Source organism: Sminthopsis crassicaudata, chromosome 1, assembly GCF_048593235.1.
Source record: "Sminthopsis crassicaudata isolate SCR6 chromosome 1, ASM4859323v1, whole genome shotgun sequence".
In the NCBI taxonomy this organism is placed as follows: Eukaryota; Metazoa; Chordata; class Mammalia; order Dasyuromorphia; family Dasyuridae; genus Sminthopsis; species Sminthopsis crassicaudata.
The window spans coordinates 724,649,507-724,669,650 of record NC_133617.1 but is presented as its reverse complement, the minus strand read 5'-3'; the positions used below and the strand labels follow the sequence as shown (position 1 = coordinate 724,669,650).

Below are 20,144 nucleotides of genomic sequence, written 5' to 3'. Positions count from 1 at the left end.
CAACACTTTAAAATTTGCAAGATGCTTTACATATATTATCTCACTTCATCCCTACTACAATCCTATCTGATAGGTGCCATTAGTGAATAGAGTGCCAGGAAGATTCATCTTCTTGAATTCAAATCCAGCCTCAGACACTTACAAGCTGTGTGACTCTGGGCAAGTCACTTAGCCCCTTTGTCTCAGTTTCCTCATCAATAAAATGAGTTGGATAAGAACATGGTAAGCCAGTTTAGTGTCTTTACAAAGATACTAATTAGAGTCACAAAGAGTTGGACATGACTGAAAATAACTGAATTAAATAACAATAATCTTAGAATTGCTTTAAACACTGACACATTAAGCAACTTGATTAGAGTCTCAAAGGTAATACTTATGAGAGGTGGAGCCTAAACCCATATATCCTGGTTTTGAGGTTGGTTCTCAATCCATTAGACCATACTGCCTCTCATAGAGAGGTACCTTTTATATTTTTGTATATTTGAATTTAAGGCTACATTATTAGAGCCCTTACTCTGGGAAACTGGAAATTCTTCAATTGGCCATCTATTGATCAAGATCCTTTCTGACCAGAAGCTGTCCGATAATGATCGTTTTCAATGTTTTTATCTCCATGCCATCAACAGGAACTCTCCTGGAACAGGAGTTATTGTACACTGGAAACTTAGGGAGAATATTTTATATATTACATATATATATATATATATATATATATATATATATATATATATATATATATATATATATATATATATATATATATACAGAGAGAGAGAGAGAGAGAGAGAGAGAGAGAGATAAATATAGTGTATGTATTACTGACTTAACTCATTCATTTTTAAAAACACAACCATAGTTGAGTATTTTTACAAAAACAATAGCTATCATTGAGTTTCTTAAGATTATCGTATTCTCAAAGACTCACTTGTGCAAAAATATTTATAGTAGCTCTTTTTATGGTGGTAAAGAATTGGAAATTGAGGGATGTCCATCAATTGGGGAATGGTTGAACAAGCTGTAGTCTATGAATCCAATGGGATTGTGCTATAAGATACGATGAGCTGGCAGATATCACACAAACCTGGAACAATTTACATGACCTGATGTTCAGTGAAGTGAGCAGAACCAGGAGAACATTGTACACAATAACAACATCATACAATGACCAACTATGATAGACTTAATTCTTCTTAAGAATTCAGTGATCCAAGATTATTCCAAAAGACTTATGATGGAAAATACCAGTCATATCCAGAAAGAATTATGGCGTCTGAATGGAATTGAAGCATATTATTTTTGCTTTTTTTTGTTTTTTTTTTCTTTCTTTTGATTTTCCCCTTTTATTCTGACTCTTCTTTCACAATATGACTAATGTAAAAATATGCTTAACATGATTGTACATGTATGAACTACATCAGATTGCTTGCTGTCTTGGGAAGGAGGGAGGGAAGAAAAGGAAGGAAAAAAATGAGCTCAAAATCTTACAGAGATGAATGTTGAAAACTATTTTTACATGTAATTGGAAAAATACTATTAGGTAAATAATAATAATATTATTGTTGTATTCCCTCACATATTCACTATTGCATACAAAATGAGAATTACAGTGAAGGATATTCAGTGGTCTCCATTAAGAGATTTGACACTGAACACCACCTCTAGTATGAGGCTCATTGTCTTCATGATCTTCTCCATTGTAATGGTATTTTCTTTCTTGAGATGGGCCAAATCTACCAGTTCTACCCAGTTCATTCCTTCAGTCTGCTCTCCCATAAAGAGAGCTTATTTGATCAAAGAAAGTCATTCTCTGAGACATTTATCTTGAGCTCAACTATTAGCATCCTTTTTTGATAAGGTCAGAAATAAATTGACATACCTTCATTTAGCATACATTTAATATCCCCATGTTTGACAGTCTGGCCAGGATGAGAACTAATGACTATAATTTTACTGTCAGATTCGACTGTCAACAAGAATTGATATTTATTAGTTTGTAAAAATCACATGATACATCAAACAACTAGATATCCTTATATATGAAAAGATCTCTCTCTTCATGTAGATAGTGCACTGGCCTTCTGATTCAATACAATAATAATATCATGCAATGTTGTCTTCTGAGCATCTTTGCCTTTGTCAATATGAATCCAGTCCTTAATGCTAGTGTCGTCCCTCTGAGATTACCTCCAATAAGCTGTCCCCCATGCCTTCATTTCCACTTACTGACGCTCCCTGGCTTTTTTTTTTTTTTTTTTTAACTGAATACCTTATTGTATTCTTGCCAGTGTGCAAAACAGCAATCAATGAAAATTCAGAGAGGTAGATGAAAAAGTCTGCTACAAACAGAAATTTGGATGATTAACTTGGCACATGGTCATACAAAATTAAATGTTGTTCAGGCTTTAGAATTCTCTCTCCTTTGAATAGTCACAATTCACATCAAGAATGTTACATCATGTCACAGATCCTTATATGAAAACTGGATCAGGAGATCCTTTCCAAAAAACTTAAGAGCATCATACTACAGGAATGAACAGACTTTTGGAAATTGGTACTCTTGATTATTTGATTTCATCTTACTAATACATAAATTATAATATATAATTAATGCATCAATCATATATATGATTACAATTTAGCTAGTCTAGTTTCCATATGATTATATGTAATCATACATAATGAATAGGTAAGCATATTTTATATAATTAATATGGTAATTATAAGGTATAATTGGGGTATTAATATAGCAATTATAAAGTACAGTTCATTTACATACACATACATACACATATTATATATAATAGGATCATAGATTTGGCCAGAAAGGACCTTAGAAATTATTTGATCTAATTATCTCATAAATGTAGAAAGTGAGGCCTAGAGAAGCTAAATGATTTGCTTAAGATCACAAAGAATAATGACAAAGTCTGGATATATATATATATATATACATACATACACACACACACACACACACACACACACACATATATATATATACAGATATATATATATGTTTCTGTCATGGTTTTGTGGTGATAACTATCTATATATACATATATATACTTATATGTATATGTATATATAACTATATGAACTAATATATATTAATATACATTATATGTATATGTATTTATAACTATATGAATTAAGATATAAGTATATAAAGAGATAGCTATCACCAAAACAATAGTATAATTTAAATCCATAACAATATCTATATTTATATCTGTATTTATGTCATCTCTCTATATTGCTTTATCTACATTTCTATATATGTATAGAATCATAAAATTATAGCATTTCACAGTTTGAGGATTCCTTACCTGCCATTTACAAAACCCACACTTAAATGAGAATACCTAAATTGGCTATATCAATAACCAAATCAACAAAAATCATATGATTATATCAATAGATGAAGAAAAAATCATTTGGCAAAATTCAACACCCATTTCTATAAAAACATTAGCATATGAATAAATGGAGTTTTCCTTAAAATGATCAGTAGCATCTATCTAAAACCATGAGTAAGCATCATATGTAATGGGAATAAATTAGAAGCATTCCCAGTAAGATCAGGGGTGAAACAAGGCTGCCCACTATCAATATTGTATTAGAAATTTTAGATTTAGCAACATGAGAAGAAAAATAAATAGAAGGAATTAGAGTAGATGATAAAGAAACAAAATTATCACTGTTTCCAGATGATATATTGATATACTTATTAGAGAATTCTAGAGAATCAACTAAAAAACTACTAGAAACAATGAATAAATCCACATAAATCATCAGCATTTCTATATGTTACCAACAAAGTCAGCAGCGAGATACAAAGAGAAATTCCATTTAAAATAAGTAGATAATAAAAAAATAATTGAGAGTCTATCTGCTAGGATAAAAACCAGGAACTATATTGACACAATTATAAAACACTTTTTATACAAATAAATTTAGATCTAAATAATTGGAAGGATATCAAGTGCTCATGGGTAGGTCAAACTAATATAATAAAAATGACAATTCTGCCTAATTTAATCTACTTATTCCGTACCATACCAATCAAACTGCCAAGAAATTACTTTGCAGAGCTAGAAAAAATAATGAAATTCATCTGGAAGAACAAAAAGTCAAGAATTTCAAGGGAAAGATGAAAAAAATTGAAAATGAAGGTGGCCCAGTTGTACCAGACTTAAAATTATATTATAAAGCAGTAGTTATCAAAACCATTTGGTATTGCTAAGAAATAGAGTTAGGTTCACAAAACAGTAGTCAATGACTGTAATGTTTGATAAAACCAAAGAATCCAGTTCTAGAATAAGAACTCACTATTCAACAAATATTCCTAGGAAAATTGGAATATAGTATGTCAGAAACTTGGCATTGATCAATACCTAATACCCTATAGCAAGATAAGGTCAAAGTAGGCACATGATTTAGACATAAAGAGTGATACTCTAAGCAAATTACAAGGGATAGTCTACGTCTCAGATTAATGGAGAAGGAAGGAATTTATGACCAACGAAGAACTAGAGAATGCTATGAAATGCAAAATGTATAATTTTGCTTATATTAAGTTTAAAACTCTTTGTACAAACAAAACAAATGCAGCCAAGATTAGAAAGGAATTAATCCAAGGGTTCTAGTAAAGACCTTGTTTCTAAAATATATAAAGAATTGAACTGAATTTATAAGGATAAAAGCCATTCTTCAGTTGACAAATGGTCAAAGTATATGAACAGACAATTTTCAGACAAAGAAATTAAAGTCATTTCTAGTCATATGAAAAAATGCTCTAAATCACAATTGATTAGAAAAATGCAAATTATCACAACTCTGAGGTACACTGCACACCTCTCAGATTGGCTAAAATGACGAGAAAAGGTATCAATAAATGTTGGAGGGGATGTGGGAAAATCGGGACATGAATACATTACTGGTGGAGTGGTGAACTGATCCAACTATTCACAAGAGCAAAAATTTGGAACTATGACCAAAGGGTGATAAATCTGTGCATATTCTTTGATCCAGCAGTATTTCTACTGGGCCTGTTTCCCAAAGAGATCATAAAGAAGGGAAAAGCACCCAAATGTGCAAATATGTTTATAGCAGCTCTTTTTATAGTGACAAGAAACTGGAAACTGAGTAGATGCCCATCTGAATAATTCAGACATCTAACTGGTTGAATAAGTTATGGTATATTAATGTAATGGAATAGTATTATTCTGTAAGAAATGATCAATAGGATGATTTCAGAAAGGCCTGGGGAGACTTAATATGAACTGATGCTAAGTGAAATGAGCAGAACCATGAGATCATTGTACAAGGTGACAATTAAATTATGTGATGATCAACTCTGATGGACTTGACTCTTTTCAACAATGATGAGATTCAGGTTAATTCAAATAGACTTGTGATAGGGAGAGCTATTTGCATCCAGAGAGAAGATTATGGGAACTGAATGTAGATTACTACATAGTATTTTCACCCTTTTTTGTTGTTTGCCTGTTTTTTGTTTTCTTTCTCATTTTTCCTTTTTCATCTGATTATTTTTTCTGCAGCATGATAATTGTGGAAATATGTATAGAAGAATTGCACATGTTTAACATTAATTGATTTACTTGCTGTCTAGGGGAGAGGGAGAGAAAAGGGCGGGAGAAAAATTTGAGACACAAGATTTTGCAAGGATGAATTTTGAAAACTATCTTTGCATGTATTTTGAAAATAAAAAGCTATTATGTTAAAAAAGAGAGAGAGAAAGAGAGGATGCTTTCTATCACATCCCAAACAAGTGATCACTATGACTTTGCTAGAAGACCTTCCAATTGAAGGAACTTATCCCTCCAAGAGGCAGCTGACTCCACTTGGGAATAAATCTTATTGTAGTCAGTTTTTTTTCTACAAAAAAAGTCCCCCCCCCCTTTTTTTTTTTTTTTTTTTTTTTTTTTTTTTTTTTGCCATTCTACCTACTGTGTTTTCATCCTACAAGCAGGGACCTAACCAGACAACTTTAGTTATGTCTTTTAAATATTTGAAAATAGTCTTCTTGTTTTCCCTAAGTTTTCTTACCACCAATGATCTCTCTCTCCCTCTCTTCTTTTCTTTGTTGCTCTCTGTCTCTGTGTGTGGGTCTGTCTATCTCACTCTACACATACACACATAATTTCTCTGCATGGATAGATATGAATACCTTAGTGACATGGACATAGCTGTAAAGATGGAAATTCTAGTCAACAGGTTAGTATATCTGCACTGGAGGGTGAGTGATTTAGCTGTGAAAAGAGGTATTTACCCTCAGTTTTTTAAGTTGGGCCGAATGGTAGACAGAGCTTGGGAACTCTGATAACATTTATTCAGGTATTGTCCAGAATGGGAGCCAGGAGTAACCCTCAAAAACAAGAATTCACTTGCTTTTATAAAAACATGGTAGATAAGTGATTCCAGACCTAATAATAATGATTAACAATAACAAATCTCTTTGTTACTTAAACAGAGACTTGTGGAGACCTATTGTGGAAGAAGCTGCTGAAGTAAGTTCCCTCAGGCACCCAGCAATTAGAAATGCCAGGATTCCTTGTTACCCATCAGGTTGACCTTTGCCCTAGAGGAGGTGAGCTTAATGTGTCATCCTCCTCCTCCTCCTTCTCCTTCTCCTCCTCCTCAACAATTACTGATTGAGTGTCTGGAAGTCTTGCCAGGTACCAAGGGTAGGTGCCAATGGGCTTTTTTTCAAGTGAAAATAGCTTATAGCACAATATCCCAGAATCATAAAGAGAGGGTGTTCAAAAATGACAAGAGAGAGAGACTCCTACAAGAAGTTATTTGCTCCTTTTTTCTTCTAGTGAACATGCTGAAATGAAAGTTTATTGAAAAAGGGTTAAACATTAAAATAAGTTAGTTCTAGACATATTATTTCACCCTTCCTAGGGAATCAGTATTGGTAATCTGCCAGTAGCCTATGTTTGCACAATTCACTTTATATTTTACACTAATCTGAGAAAGCCCTAAGACTGAAAATTAGTCCAGTGAAACAGGGTAGCCCCCATGTAGAATTGTGAAGTGGGTGAAATTTGTCTTGGACACTCCTTCCCTGATTTCACCCTTTCTCCTCCCCCTGCCCCTTTCAATGCCCTGTTTCTGCTTCCTGGCTTCCCATTGGTGTCCCAACTAAATCCTCCTCTCCTTGTTTTAGCACATTGAAACTTAACAGTTTCCCATTTTTGGAGGGTCCTTTATTTGTTTTCCAAAGGGGCAATCAGCCAAGAAATAAGTTACTTGTTCAATATGACATTTATCAAATATTTATATAAAAAAGCCGTTTTCTGGCTAGTGGCAGCTGAAAGGATGAATCATTTATGCCCTCCTCCCATTCTTAAGGCACCCACATCTCTCCAAGAGAGACATTCAGTCAATCAATGGAAAATTCTTTGTTAAGGACCCGCTAGGTACCAAGCACTGGGCTAGCTTCCATGTAGAAAGGAGAGTGGCTATAACACTCAGAAGAATCACAATCAGTGGGGGAAGCAGAAAGTTTGGAAAGATTCAGAGAGCAAGTTGTGGGTACCACATTTCAGAAGGAACATTAATAAGCTACTGAGAATCTGGAAACAAGCAGGTAATAACGGCCTCAAGATCAGGCCAAAATGAAGATTAACTGAAGGGATTGACAAGCTTGGACACTTGAGGTGGGTTGAGGGATGATAGAAGCCATAGCCATTTTTAAGAACTCTAGGAGCATCCAATGCATGTTTGTAGATATATGTACCTAATATGTAAGGTGTGTGTGTGTGTGTGTGTGTGTGTGTGTGTGTGTGTGTGTGATATATTTGGTCCCAAATTATGATCTAATCAGTGTAGGGAGCTCTGTAGGGAGGACACTTCTTCTACCAACATAGAATGGAAGCTGCTTTACAGTTTATAATCTTCTTGATGTGCTAAAACTTTGGTTGATTTAACCAACTTTGTGTTGATTGACTGAGTAATCTTGAAGAGTATCTTCAATATTCCAGAGGGTTTCTAATTAGCATTGGTGGAGATAGAATTACAAAACCCCCACATATTGAAATGAAAAATTTCTGTATTTGGGTTCCAAAATAAATTTCCCAAGTATAGGAAGTGAAAGGAATGACCAGACAATATTTCTCATAAAAAAGATTTGGGATTTTTAACTTACTACAAACTCACTCTGAGTCATCAGTGTCACATGGCAGCCCAAAACAGCCCTTTTTTAAAAAAATAGAAACCTAATGCTATCTTAGGCTGCTTAATTAATGAGCTAATAGAAAGTTCTTATGCATTTTGCTCTTGTCAGACAACTTGGGGAGTAATAATGTTCAGTTTAGTAAAAGCATTGACAAGTGTTAAGTTTCAAAGAAGACAAGGAGATGGTGAGAAATCTGGAAATCACTGATGAGAACTGGTTGAAGGAATTAGGAATGTTGACTTGGAGAAGACAGAAGGGTGGGAGGGGAAGCACATGAGAGTTGTCTTCAGATATCTGAAGGGTTGTTTATTTGAAAAAATAGATTAAACTTATTCTTGCCCCATTGGAAAGAAGAATAAAAGCACTGGGAGACAGATGTGATTCAAGCTACAGGGTACCAAACAACTCTTTAAGTTGTAAAACAGCAGCCAATCTACATTGATAGATAATAACTTTCTGGGGGGTGGCTTTAAGAAAGGAAAGAAAGAATCACTTATTAAACATGTGCCAGGACTTAATAGCTATTTAATAAATACTTATTGAAAATATCTTGTTTTCTTTTTATAGCCCAGGGTCCAGCAATAGTTTCTGAAATCAGCTTTGAACTCAAGTCCTCCTAACTTTAGGCTCAGTGCTCTGTTAATTACAATATTCTGCTGCCTCATTCTATACATTAAGGAATATTTTCTGGTAAAGCTATCTAAAAATTGACTAACAGAGCTCTGAAGGTGATGGGCTCCCCATGTGACTGAAGGTTTTTGCATATTGTAATTTATGTATGTATTAGATTAGATGCCCTCTAAGATCCTTATCAGCTCTGAGCTTTGGGAAAATTTTTGACCAGGAAATAAAGTGAGAAATACTTAAAAAGCTGTGTGTGTTTAAGTATGTGTGTGTATGAATGTGTAGGTTGGAATGTCAGAAAAAGCTGAACTTGATCACTTTTTGTGTTAAATATATCAGGCCTAATTATATTTAAAGTTATTAGAATATAATATTAAAATATTTTGTAATTAATCACCATTGAAAGGACAAATCTTGGTTTTGGTGCAACCACTCTGCTTGTTCCTCACATCTTGGTGAAGTTCAGAAAATAATATCTCTAATTTGAAACACATTGGATTATTTTTGCATCATTTTTGATCATTAGAACAGTTAGCCTATAGACTGCTTCAATTAATATGGCTTTTTAAAAAGTATTTCCCTAAATCTCTTTTTTGGATGCTAAAATTTTGACTTGAAAACTTGCTTGGAACTGTAGCTCATTGTTCTTCATGGACTCAGCCTGAAAGCAATTCCTTTTTATAATTATTTTCAAAGGAATCTGTGAAACCTATTTCACCAATTTTTTTTTAAAGGAATAGTCCTTGTCAAGTAGAAGAAAGACTTCAAGATCTAAACGAATGGAGTCACCCAAAGGGGAGATGGTGAGGTGACACATTTATCGAGGCCCCTGCTGAGAACTTGGTGTTCTTGCTAGAAGGCAAGGAATTAACAAGGAGGACCTTTTGTTCTTACTTTCCTAAAAATTAAGTTCCTTCGACAATATGTCGTCCTTGATCTGCATTCGGAATGTGCAAAGATATTGATGGGCTTGATTTTCTTTAAGGGCTTAGATAAGTCCCTATTTGTCTCTCTGTGATGCTCATAGTTTAGATTCATTATGGACTTTTGCAGTGAAATAGGAACTGAAGAGAGTGGAAAGAAATAAGATATCTTATAGATCTATTATTATTGTTTTCTTGGTGTTCCTTATATTTTTGTTGGGAATCATTGAGAGGGAAACGTGGCTTTTCTGACAGGAATATCTACAGTACTCCAAAATGATTCACAAATTCTGTTTTTAATTGTAATTGATAAAATGAATCAGGTTCCTGTTTTGACTGATTTTCCCAGAATTACATATATTTTAAAATTCCATTATAATACTATAGATGACTCATTCAATATGGAATAGTAGAAAAACCAATGGCTTGATCAACTGAGAGTCAGGCATCCTAGTGCTAGGGCTGACTACCAGACTCTCTGCTTGGTCTTGGGCAAGATATTTCTCTCTGGATGCCAGTTTCCCTCTTAGTAAAAAGAAAGATTTGACTAGATGACTTTTAAAATTCTTATTAGCCCTGAAAACACTCTGTCATTCAGACTTTATTTGATGCATTATTAGAGAATGTTGAAATTTGTGTCAAGCTCAATCTGTGGTTGAGTCTGCCATCTTGAAATAAAATGGCAACTGACAGATGAGATATTTTCTCCACTGGGGAAAAAGAAGTCAAATAGATTTCAATGAATTTGTCATTGGCACGGAAATTGTTAAGACAAAGGTATCAGGAGAAAAACTGAGTAGATATTTTTTCATGGGAATTGAGTGAAGTCTAAAGTTCATAGAACTAAGATTTGACTTTAGTATGCACTGAAATATACTGGAATGGGTTATATCATGTAATCTATTCACATACATAGGGTCATACTGTAAAATTATATATTTAGAGCTGTAATTTTTGTATAATCCTGTTAGTATAGGCTCCTTGAAAGCAGGATTATTTTGTCTTTCATTTCCTTGCACCTAGAATAGAGACTGGTGATATATAGTAGGTGCTTAATAAATGCTTGTTTGTTGATTAGAATGTTTTACTGCTCCCTAAAATTAAAAAATCCCAAATTTAAATGCATTTATTCTATTCTTTTCCAAATCTGATCCTTTTCCTCTCTAACCACTTAATTTTTATTCAATCTTGCCTTATTGGAATTACAGAATTTGAGAGTTGGTAGAGACTTCAGTATCTGTCTGTTCCTATCAACACAACTCATCTAAAGGCAGCCCCACTAAAACATACCTGAAAAGCAGTTGTCTAGTCTCTGCTGAAGATTTTTAGTGAGAGGGAAACTATCATCTCTTGAAATAGTCCATTCCAGTTTTGGACAGCACTAGTTGTTAGAACAAGTCCCACTGTATAGAGTGCCAGGGCTGCAGTCATGATGAATCACCTTCTTGGATTCAAATACAACCTCAGACATTTACTAGCTTGTTATCTTGGATAAATCACTTAACCTGCTTGCCTCAGTTTCCTTATCTATAAAATGAGTCAAGAAGGGAATGGCAAAAGTATCTTTGCTAAGAAAACCCCAAATAGCAACCCCAAATAGGTATGAAAAGTTGAACCCAACAAGATTAAATGTCACGCAACTAATAAGTGTCTAGGGTCAAATTTGAATTCATATTTTTCTGTCTCCAAGCCTGATGTACTTCCTCTATCCACTGCTTCAACTTAGCTGTCTTACTTTGCTTTTGTTAAAGGCTTAATATTTTATTCATTTATTTGTCCTCCCAATAATTCAGAAAAATAGGTGCTTTTATTCTCATTTTCAGATGAAGAAACTGAGGTTGACAGAGGTTTAGTTATGTTTACAAGATCAACACAACTAGGAAGTATTTGAAGTAGGATTTGAACCTGCCTCAGACACCAAATTCTCAATTTTTCTTTACAAGCAGAAAAGTGTTTTTTGTAATTAAAGTCATTCTGGTTTCCCTATCTTCTCTGTTTACTACATTTTCTCACACTCAAACTTACCAACAACTTATCTCAAAACTCTGAGTCAGAGAATAACTCTTTCTGTAACTCTTTCTTTTAGAGCTCTGAGCTGAATGAATTCAGTCACAAATCTTAAAGGGATAGTTTGTTCTATAAACATATATGCACATAAATAAACATAAGAAAAAATGCACAGTAATCTCGTGAAGGCTTTAACAGCTTGAGGGATTCTCATATGATAATATAGGCTTTGGGTTGATATATGAAATAAAGTAGGGATTCTCAAATGCAGAGATGGGCAAGGAGTACTTTCAGCCATGTTCAAAGTTGTAGAGATAAAAGATATAATTGAGTATAAAGAACAGTAATAAACCTAGGAATAGTAGAATTTGTTACTCTACTATACTTTTATAATAATGACAAGAGTTTCTATGTACATATTTCTTTAATTTTATAAAATACTTTATACATATGGAGGGGTATGCTGGAGACAAATCAAAACAACTTGTGAGAGCCTATTTTATTTTATCTCCATAGTATTTTATTTTTCTAATTATCCATAAATATAGTTTTCAATTGATTTTTATAAAATTTTGAGTTCCACATTTTCTTTCTGTATTTCCCTCTCTCCAAGAAAGCAAGCAATCTGATACATGCACAATTACTTAAAACATATTTTTTATTTGTCATGTTGTGAAAGATAAATAAGAACAAAAGAGAAAAAAACATGAGAAAGAAAAAGTAAATAAACAAACAAACAAAAGATGCTAGTATTTATATATGGAGATTCTGTGATGTATAAAGAAAAGGCATGAAGAAAACTCAAATCTTTTATTCTGTGAATTTCTTTCTCCAGTTCATTTTACAGATAAGAAAACTGAGGCAAAAAGTGTGAAGTGATTAGCCAAAAATCACACTTATTATTAAAAGATTTTTTTCAGGTAATTTACTTAATTTTTGTTATTGTATTTATGACTTACTGAATAGAGAGCTCAGTTTAGGGTCAGGAACATTAGGGTTCAAGTTTGTTCTCTAACACTAACAGCTTTGTGACGCTGGTCAAACTCAACTTTCCAGTGTCCCAGGCAATCCTAAGCTATAATTTACAGAATAGTTCCATATTTGAATTGTTAGGAATTATATTTTTCAATATATTTATTTTATGTATTTATAAATATATTTATCAATCAAATCACAGCTCTGGATACACAAAAATATACTTATTATTTTAAGTGCTTATTGATAAAATTAGATAATACTTGTAATGAGTTTTGTAAACCTTAGTGTTTCATAAATGTGAGCTTTTATTATAACTTTATTATATTTTATTGCATAGATGCATAGAATGATAGATTTAGGTCTGGAAGGGTCTTAGAGAATATTTTCCAGATGAGGAAACTGAGGCCCAGATGGATTAAATGACTTTTCTGTGGTTATAGAGTTGATCATAGCCAGAGCAGTGTTTGACGTGAGATCCTCAGACTTCAAATTCATATTTCTTCTAGAAAAGACTATTAAATATTATTCTATTTATTTTAAATAATAATTATTAGAAATATTATTATTATGAGAAATTTACTGAGTGGTATTTATTTTATTCACATCCTTTTAAATTAATTATTACTTAATATTAATTATTATTAATGAATATCAACATTAAATAAATAATATCAATTATTAATTATAAATATAATTATATTATTTACTTTATTCTTTTTTTCTTTCCATTCTTTTTTACTAGAGCTTTTTATTTTCAAAATATATGCTGGATAATTTTTCAACATTAATTCTTACAAAACCTTGTGTTCCACTTTCCCCCTTTTGCCCCCACTCTCTCCCCCACATGGCAAATAATCCAAAACATATTAAACATGGTAAAATATATGTTAAAACCCAATATATAAATGCATATTTATGCAATTATCTTGCTGTACAAGAAAAATCAAATCAAAAAGGAAAAAAAATGAGAAAAAAATACAAGCAACATTTGAGAATGAAATTGCCGGTGCTTTATGGTTGAAATTATTTCTAATTAAATGTTTTGTTTTAAAACATTTTTAAAAACAATTGTTTTTAAACATACAACAACAAAAAGAGTGAAAATGCTATATCATGATCCAAACTCAGTTTCCACAGTCTATTTACTTTATTCTAATGATTTTACTTATATTACTTTATTTTAGTTCAATGATAGAACATTGTACTCAGAATCAGCAAATTCTGAGTTCAAATTCTTCTTGAGCTATTTATTAACTATTGACCCCATTAAATCATTCAATTTCTCTGAGCCTCCTTCTACTCATCTGTGAAACACTTATAATCATGGTCCCTGCCAAGAAGAGATGTTGTAAAAATTAAGTAAGATACATGTAAAGCAATTTTCAAAACCTCAAGAAACAACATCAATATAAACCGTGACTATTAATATTATTGTTGTCATAAAACTTGATAATATATTTATTCTATGCTGTTTATTTTAAATTGAAAGTTAAGTGAATAAATCCTCTTATTTAAGGTCTCATAAACATTATCTTGCTTAGAGTTTCCCACGGAAAAAAATAAATCTTCAGACTTCAAATTAGACAGTGGAGAGCAGGTGAGGGAATACTACTCTGATGGTGATTTAGCAAAGAGAGTGGAAAAAGCAGGGCTTTGAAAAAGATCCTAGTGTTTCTTTTGTCAAGAATGAAGATTCAGTTCATTTTATAGTTAAATTAATCAATAACAACATTTTGATTTTGAATATACTTAATTGTATTGCAAAGAATTTGAGAGGAGAAAATAGGAGAAAGTGAGATAAATGACAATAAACAATGATTTGAATAATGGATAGATCAGTATCTCAGAGAAGTTAAGAATGACAAATCATTTTGAACAATTATTAAACCTAATGAAGAATCTTTATACTTTGTGTTTTCATTCCTTTAGTGTAGGAAAGGAAATGACACATCATGAAAAGAAGCTAAGCTTTGATGCCTAGAAGATTTGGATTCAAATCTTACTCTGACAAACATTGCAGTTTCTATAAGCAACTCAATCTTGCAGTGTCCAGGAAATTCTCTAAGGATATAAATTAGCAATAGATTGTTTATTGATTTTGATCACTATGAAACATTTCTACTGAATTTGTTCCTTATATCATTAGATAACATATTTGGAAACAAAACATTTAATTAGACGTAACTTCAGCTACAAAGCATAGGCAGTTTCATTCTCTAGAAAATCCATTTCTTTTGTTCCCTTCACTTTCCTTTTGCTCCTTCCTTCCTTCCTTCCTTCCTTCCTTCCTTCCTTCCTTCCTTCCTTCCTTCCTTCCTTCCTTCCTTCCTTCCTTCCTTCCTTCCTTCCTTCCTTCCTTCCTTCTTCCTCTTCCTTCTTTTCTTCTTCTTCCTTCTTCCTCCTCCTCCTCCTCCTCCTCCTCCTCCTCCTCCTCCTCCTCCTCCTCCTCCTCCTCCTCCTCCTTCTTCTTCTTCTTCTTCTTCTTCTTCTTCTTCTTCTTCTTCTTCTTCTTCTTCTTCTTCTTCTTCTTCTTCTTCCTCTTCTTCCTCTTCTTCCTCTTCTTCCTCTTCTTCCTCTTCTTCCTCTTCTTCCTCTTCTTCCTCTTCTTCCTCTTCTTCCTCTTCTTCCTCTTCTTCCTCTTCTTCCTCTTCTTCCTCTTCTTCCTCTTCTTCCTCTTCTTCCTCTTCCTCTTCTTCCTCTTCCTCTTCTTCCTCTTCCTCTTCTTCCTCTTCCTCTTCTTCCTCTTCCTCTTCTTCCTCTTCTTCTTCTTCCTCTTCTTCTTCTTCTTCTTCCTTCTTCTTCCTTCTTTTTTCTTCCTTCTTTCCTCCCTCTCTTCCTTCTTTTCTCCCTCTCTTCCTTCCCTCCTTTCTTCCAAAAGGCAGCAATAGAGCTGAAATAATATTTTCTGGAGGTTAAAGAGACTTCAATAACTAAATCAAAACATTTTCATATCATAGTCTAAGATATTAAAAAATGGGGGATATTGGAACATTATCAAGTCTCCGGTGACCCCTAGGCTAGTGGTCTAGACAAGAGATTTTTTTTCTTCTCCACAGTGTCCTGTGGGAGGAAAGATAGTTAGTTTGAAAAGGTCATACAACATGATTGAAGAATTATATGCTGGACAATTCTGAAGGACTATTTCTCTCTTCATGGGTACTAATGTTGGTGGGAAGAAACTCACCAACTCATGTTCATAAAAAGGTGAACCTACCATCTTAGATTCTCAGTTGTTTGACTTGTCAGAGTACTATAAGCCCCTTCCCCCCAAAAAATCCCAAACAACAAAAAACTAAAACAAAGACATTAATTTGTTCTAATTGTGGAATTCCCCATATGCAGACATTACATATTATTTCTTCAGTCACCCACTTTTCCTTTCCACAAAAAGGATATTGATTGAGGGAAGGATGAAGGGTCAGAGGTAGCATATTCTCTCATGATATTAAGTTACATTAAGGTCCCCACTTGACACATTCAAGATTAAAAAGATAGAGGAGAAAACTCATAGCTGAATTGGGTTTAAAATGTGGACAATTCATGAATCACAGTATTGGGAAGGTGTTAATGTGAGAAATTTAAACTATGGAAGTTGACATCTATGGCCTTGTTAAGTCCTATGGCTAATATGAATCAGAGAATTTTCACTTACTATGATTTTCAAGTATTTTATGCCCCTGATGATTTATTCAAATTGGTAACTAAAATATTTGCTTCCCATTTAAGCAAAGTAGAGGTAAGGACAGAACTCTAGACTTTGAAGAATGGAAATGGGAGGATTAACCTCAGGGGGGAAAATATATTATCAGCCATGTAGAAAGTTGGAATTTTGTATGAAGTAATTAATTGTTACTTCATTTTTGTTCTTATACTCTTGAAGACATCAGATGTTAATCTCCGTGTTCTCCTCAAGAGAGTCTACTGAAAAATTTAAAGTGGCCGAGAGGTGGGCTAAATTAGAGTTTTCTTGAAAGCCAGAGTAGAAATTTATCATCCAGGCTCAGTTATTCCTCCCCTTACCAACTCAGTGATTTTTTTTTGAAGTAGCCTTCTCTTTTTGTAATAAAGAGAACACCTGGATGCTTTAAAGAAGTTTTTGTTTTTTTTTCAAATCAGAGAATTGTCCATGTTTATCTGTGTTTGAAATACTTGTAAGCAACAACAAATACTGCCCTATTTCAGACAAACACCAGCAAAAATATGTCCTTACATTTCAGCTATTACACTAAATCTATTCTTAGACCCATTCTTCCCCAGATGATGCCATCTTTGGAGTAATACATCATCATAGTGAAGTGCTCATATAATATATTGTACTAATACATTGTTCGAAGGACAGTGCTGATGATAAATTTCTTAAATGATGGTGCTGTCGGGGGCTAATGACTGTAAGAGCAAATGCAAGGTAATGCAGTGATTTTTTTTTTTTCCTGGTCCCAGAAAAGAATACAGAAGACACCTCAAAGCCATTTTCAGATAGATGGTGGATAGGTGGGGGTTATGGTAATGTCAAAATAGGTACCATTTCAAGGGCTTTGTAACAGCCACTGATCTCAAGACATAAGTGAGGAGTTTTCCATTTTCTGTTGGAGGTGATGCATTTTTCCTAGCAGGATTTGAGTTAGCCGTTAGTTTGGTGAGTTTCAATGGTGAGCCTGTACCTGGAATGATTAATGCCGCCCCCACCCTCTAAAGTAATAAGCATTTCAGGCTTTGATATCTTTGTGTGAGAACAATAGGCAGTGACTGGTGACTTTCATAGGTATTGTTCACTTTGAGTTATTCTCTTTGTACAATGTTGTTTCAAGATGTTTCTTAATTGGACTGATGTCATGATGATCTGTCAACTCTTGCCTTTGCACAGGTAGTCCCTTATACCTGGAATTTTCCATTTCTACCTCTTGGAACCTTTTTTTTTTTTTTTTTTTAAGCATGAGTTCTATCTCCTCTATTATTATTCCTATTTCTTTGTTTCTATTTTGAACATATCTCAATTTATTTTTTTCTCTGTCGAAGCTGTTTCACTCCAGGATAGTGGAAATTCCTTTTAGAGAGGGTCTTTTTTGCTGCTAACTTGTATTCTCACAGTTTAAAGGAACGCCTTGAAATCCAATCCAATCCAAATCAACAAGCATTTACAAGCATCAAATGATTAAAGTGAGATTTTGTAGTGTGAAAGTTCTTGCTCAGGAAAAGGATTATTGGTGGATGTTTTGTGTATATCATAGGGCTGTGTCTGAAGCCTGATTTTCTGTATGATTTTTCATTATTTGACCAAGGAATAATTCTTAATTAAAAGTTATCTGGGAGGCAAATATTTAGGTAGCTTGCCCTAGATCAAAGCCTATGACTTTTCTCCAGCTCCAGGTCCAGAGTGTGCCAGCTGCCTTCAATGCCTTCGTCAGGACCAGCCAATCCTGACTCTGTACCCTACCATGGAGTAAATATCCATATCTCTGCTTAGTCCTAATTGCTTTCATGTAGGTCTTTTGGGACCTCTCAGGACATACCTCACCACCATCATGAAATTAGACTTTGAAGGAGGGTGGCGAATAGTCTAATCTTGTACCTCCCTCAATTGACCTCCCTCCAACCTCTGATATTTTATCTAGACATATTTTCCACTGGCTAACATGCTCCTAATGAGGGAAAGGAAAGGGGGAACCCCATTTATTGGCACATAGATCCCATGAGGCGCAGTGTCCCCTGTAAAATGAATTTACAGGCCCGAAAACCTAGATTGATAAATAATTGTATATTGTAGGAATTTGGAAGTAAAGCTCAGTTAGAAAGACACCAGGGCCAAAGGTGGCCGTTGGTGGGCAGGGACCCTTACATGGCTGGAAGGATACCATGTGTTGGCTGGAAGGGCTCCTGCAATGAGGGTGCTCCAGCTTGTTTCTTTTATACCCAAAAGATACCCAGTTCTGGCGGGCTTTTCAGTTAGCCCAGATCAGGTGAGGGCTGGGAGAAGCTGAGCTGAGAGTGAGGGGCTGGGTCTGGATATTCAAAGGGTGCCTTTGACCAGAATTTGTGAATTAAGGTCAGCCATGGGTTGGGCAATTAGGAATCTTAAAGGGACCCCAACCCTCATCACTCCTACCCCTGTATTCTGTCTCCATCCTTGTGATTCTGAACTCAGGTTGTTTTTGTAAAAACTATTTCTCAATTTCAACAATCACATACCAAAGAAAAATAATCTAGCAACATGTAGACAACTCAGGAGAGCAAAATTTGCTTTTATGTTGAGAAAAATAGAAATCGGGTATTTATCATTTGATTGTTTCTCTTCTGAGCCTGCATTTTGGTACTCATTGTGGAATCATGCTTCATGGCCTGAGCCTTGCAATGGAATTCAGTTTCACAATGATTCCTTTTCAGATGGAGGTGAATTCAACACTCCTTTCCTCCTCACCCCCATCCCTTCCATAAGGGCTAATGTTTAATTCTATTTAGCCAAATGCCTGGATGCCAGGTCGAATCATTTATGAAGTTTGTGAGTTATTTTTCCACTGCAATGCTCAGCTTTGCCCAATGCTCCATGCAGACAGTTTTATATCTTATTTTAGTGTATTTTCAAAGGACTCTCTGTTGAGAGAGAATATTTTCTCTTCTCTGAACTCCCCATTAAGCTTGAAGGCACCATTATATTATTCCTAATTATCTCCCAGCATTTGCAGATGAAACTGGCTCTTTATTGAGTTGGTTCTTTGCGGCAATGATTTTGTCCTTTTCTGATAGAATGTGTCTGTTGAAATTATTGCTCTTTAGCATTTGAAACCTGGTTACCTTAGAAACTGCTTTATCTGTAACTTTATTTCATCCAAGATCAAGTCAAATATAACTTATGACCATGTCAATCAATCAGTCAGTAAAACCTTCACTGAGTCTTGGTGGCTTATCAAGGTACTAGCTTAATTAAAGCTGCAAATAAACAAATAATCAATAAGCATTAAACATCAACTACAGGGTGTCCCCAAAATCTCAACCCAGTTTTAAACTTTTATAAATCAGTCAGGCACTGAGGTGTAAGGTATAGGAATATAATGAAACAACGAAATGATCCCATCTCTTGAGGAGTTTCTATTCTGTTGGAATAAACCACATATATACTCATGAGGCCCTGGCCCTTATATGTTTCATCCCAAGAATTCTTACCTTGAGGTGCTGTGGCATCTTATTCCAGACAAAGCTCAGGACATTATTTTAATGGATTATTTTTTAAAATAAAGTATTTATATTAATGCTGATGAGTGACAGAATGATTCTCAATTCAAAGGAAAAATGGCTTGTTGAGGGCACTAAAGATAGAGCACAAATAAATACAATATACTTTCCTTTGTTTACTTTCTATTTGTTTTAAATAGTTTGCCAGCAGCTGTTCCCAAAATGTGTACTGGTCCAATTAG

At 34.1% G+C, this 20,144-nt stretch overlaps 1 pseudogene; it reads right to left on the bottom strand.

Annotated features, from left to right (window-relative positions):
- Positions 1–1,630: 1,630 nt before the first annotated feature.
- On the bottom strand, positions 1,631–19,911 carry LOC141551432 (dnaJ homolog subfamily A member 1-like; annotated as a pseudogene).
- Positions 19,912–20,144: the final 233 nt, after the last annotated feature.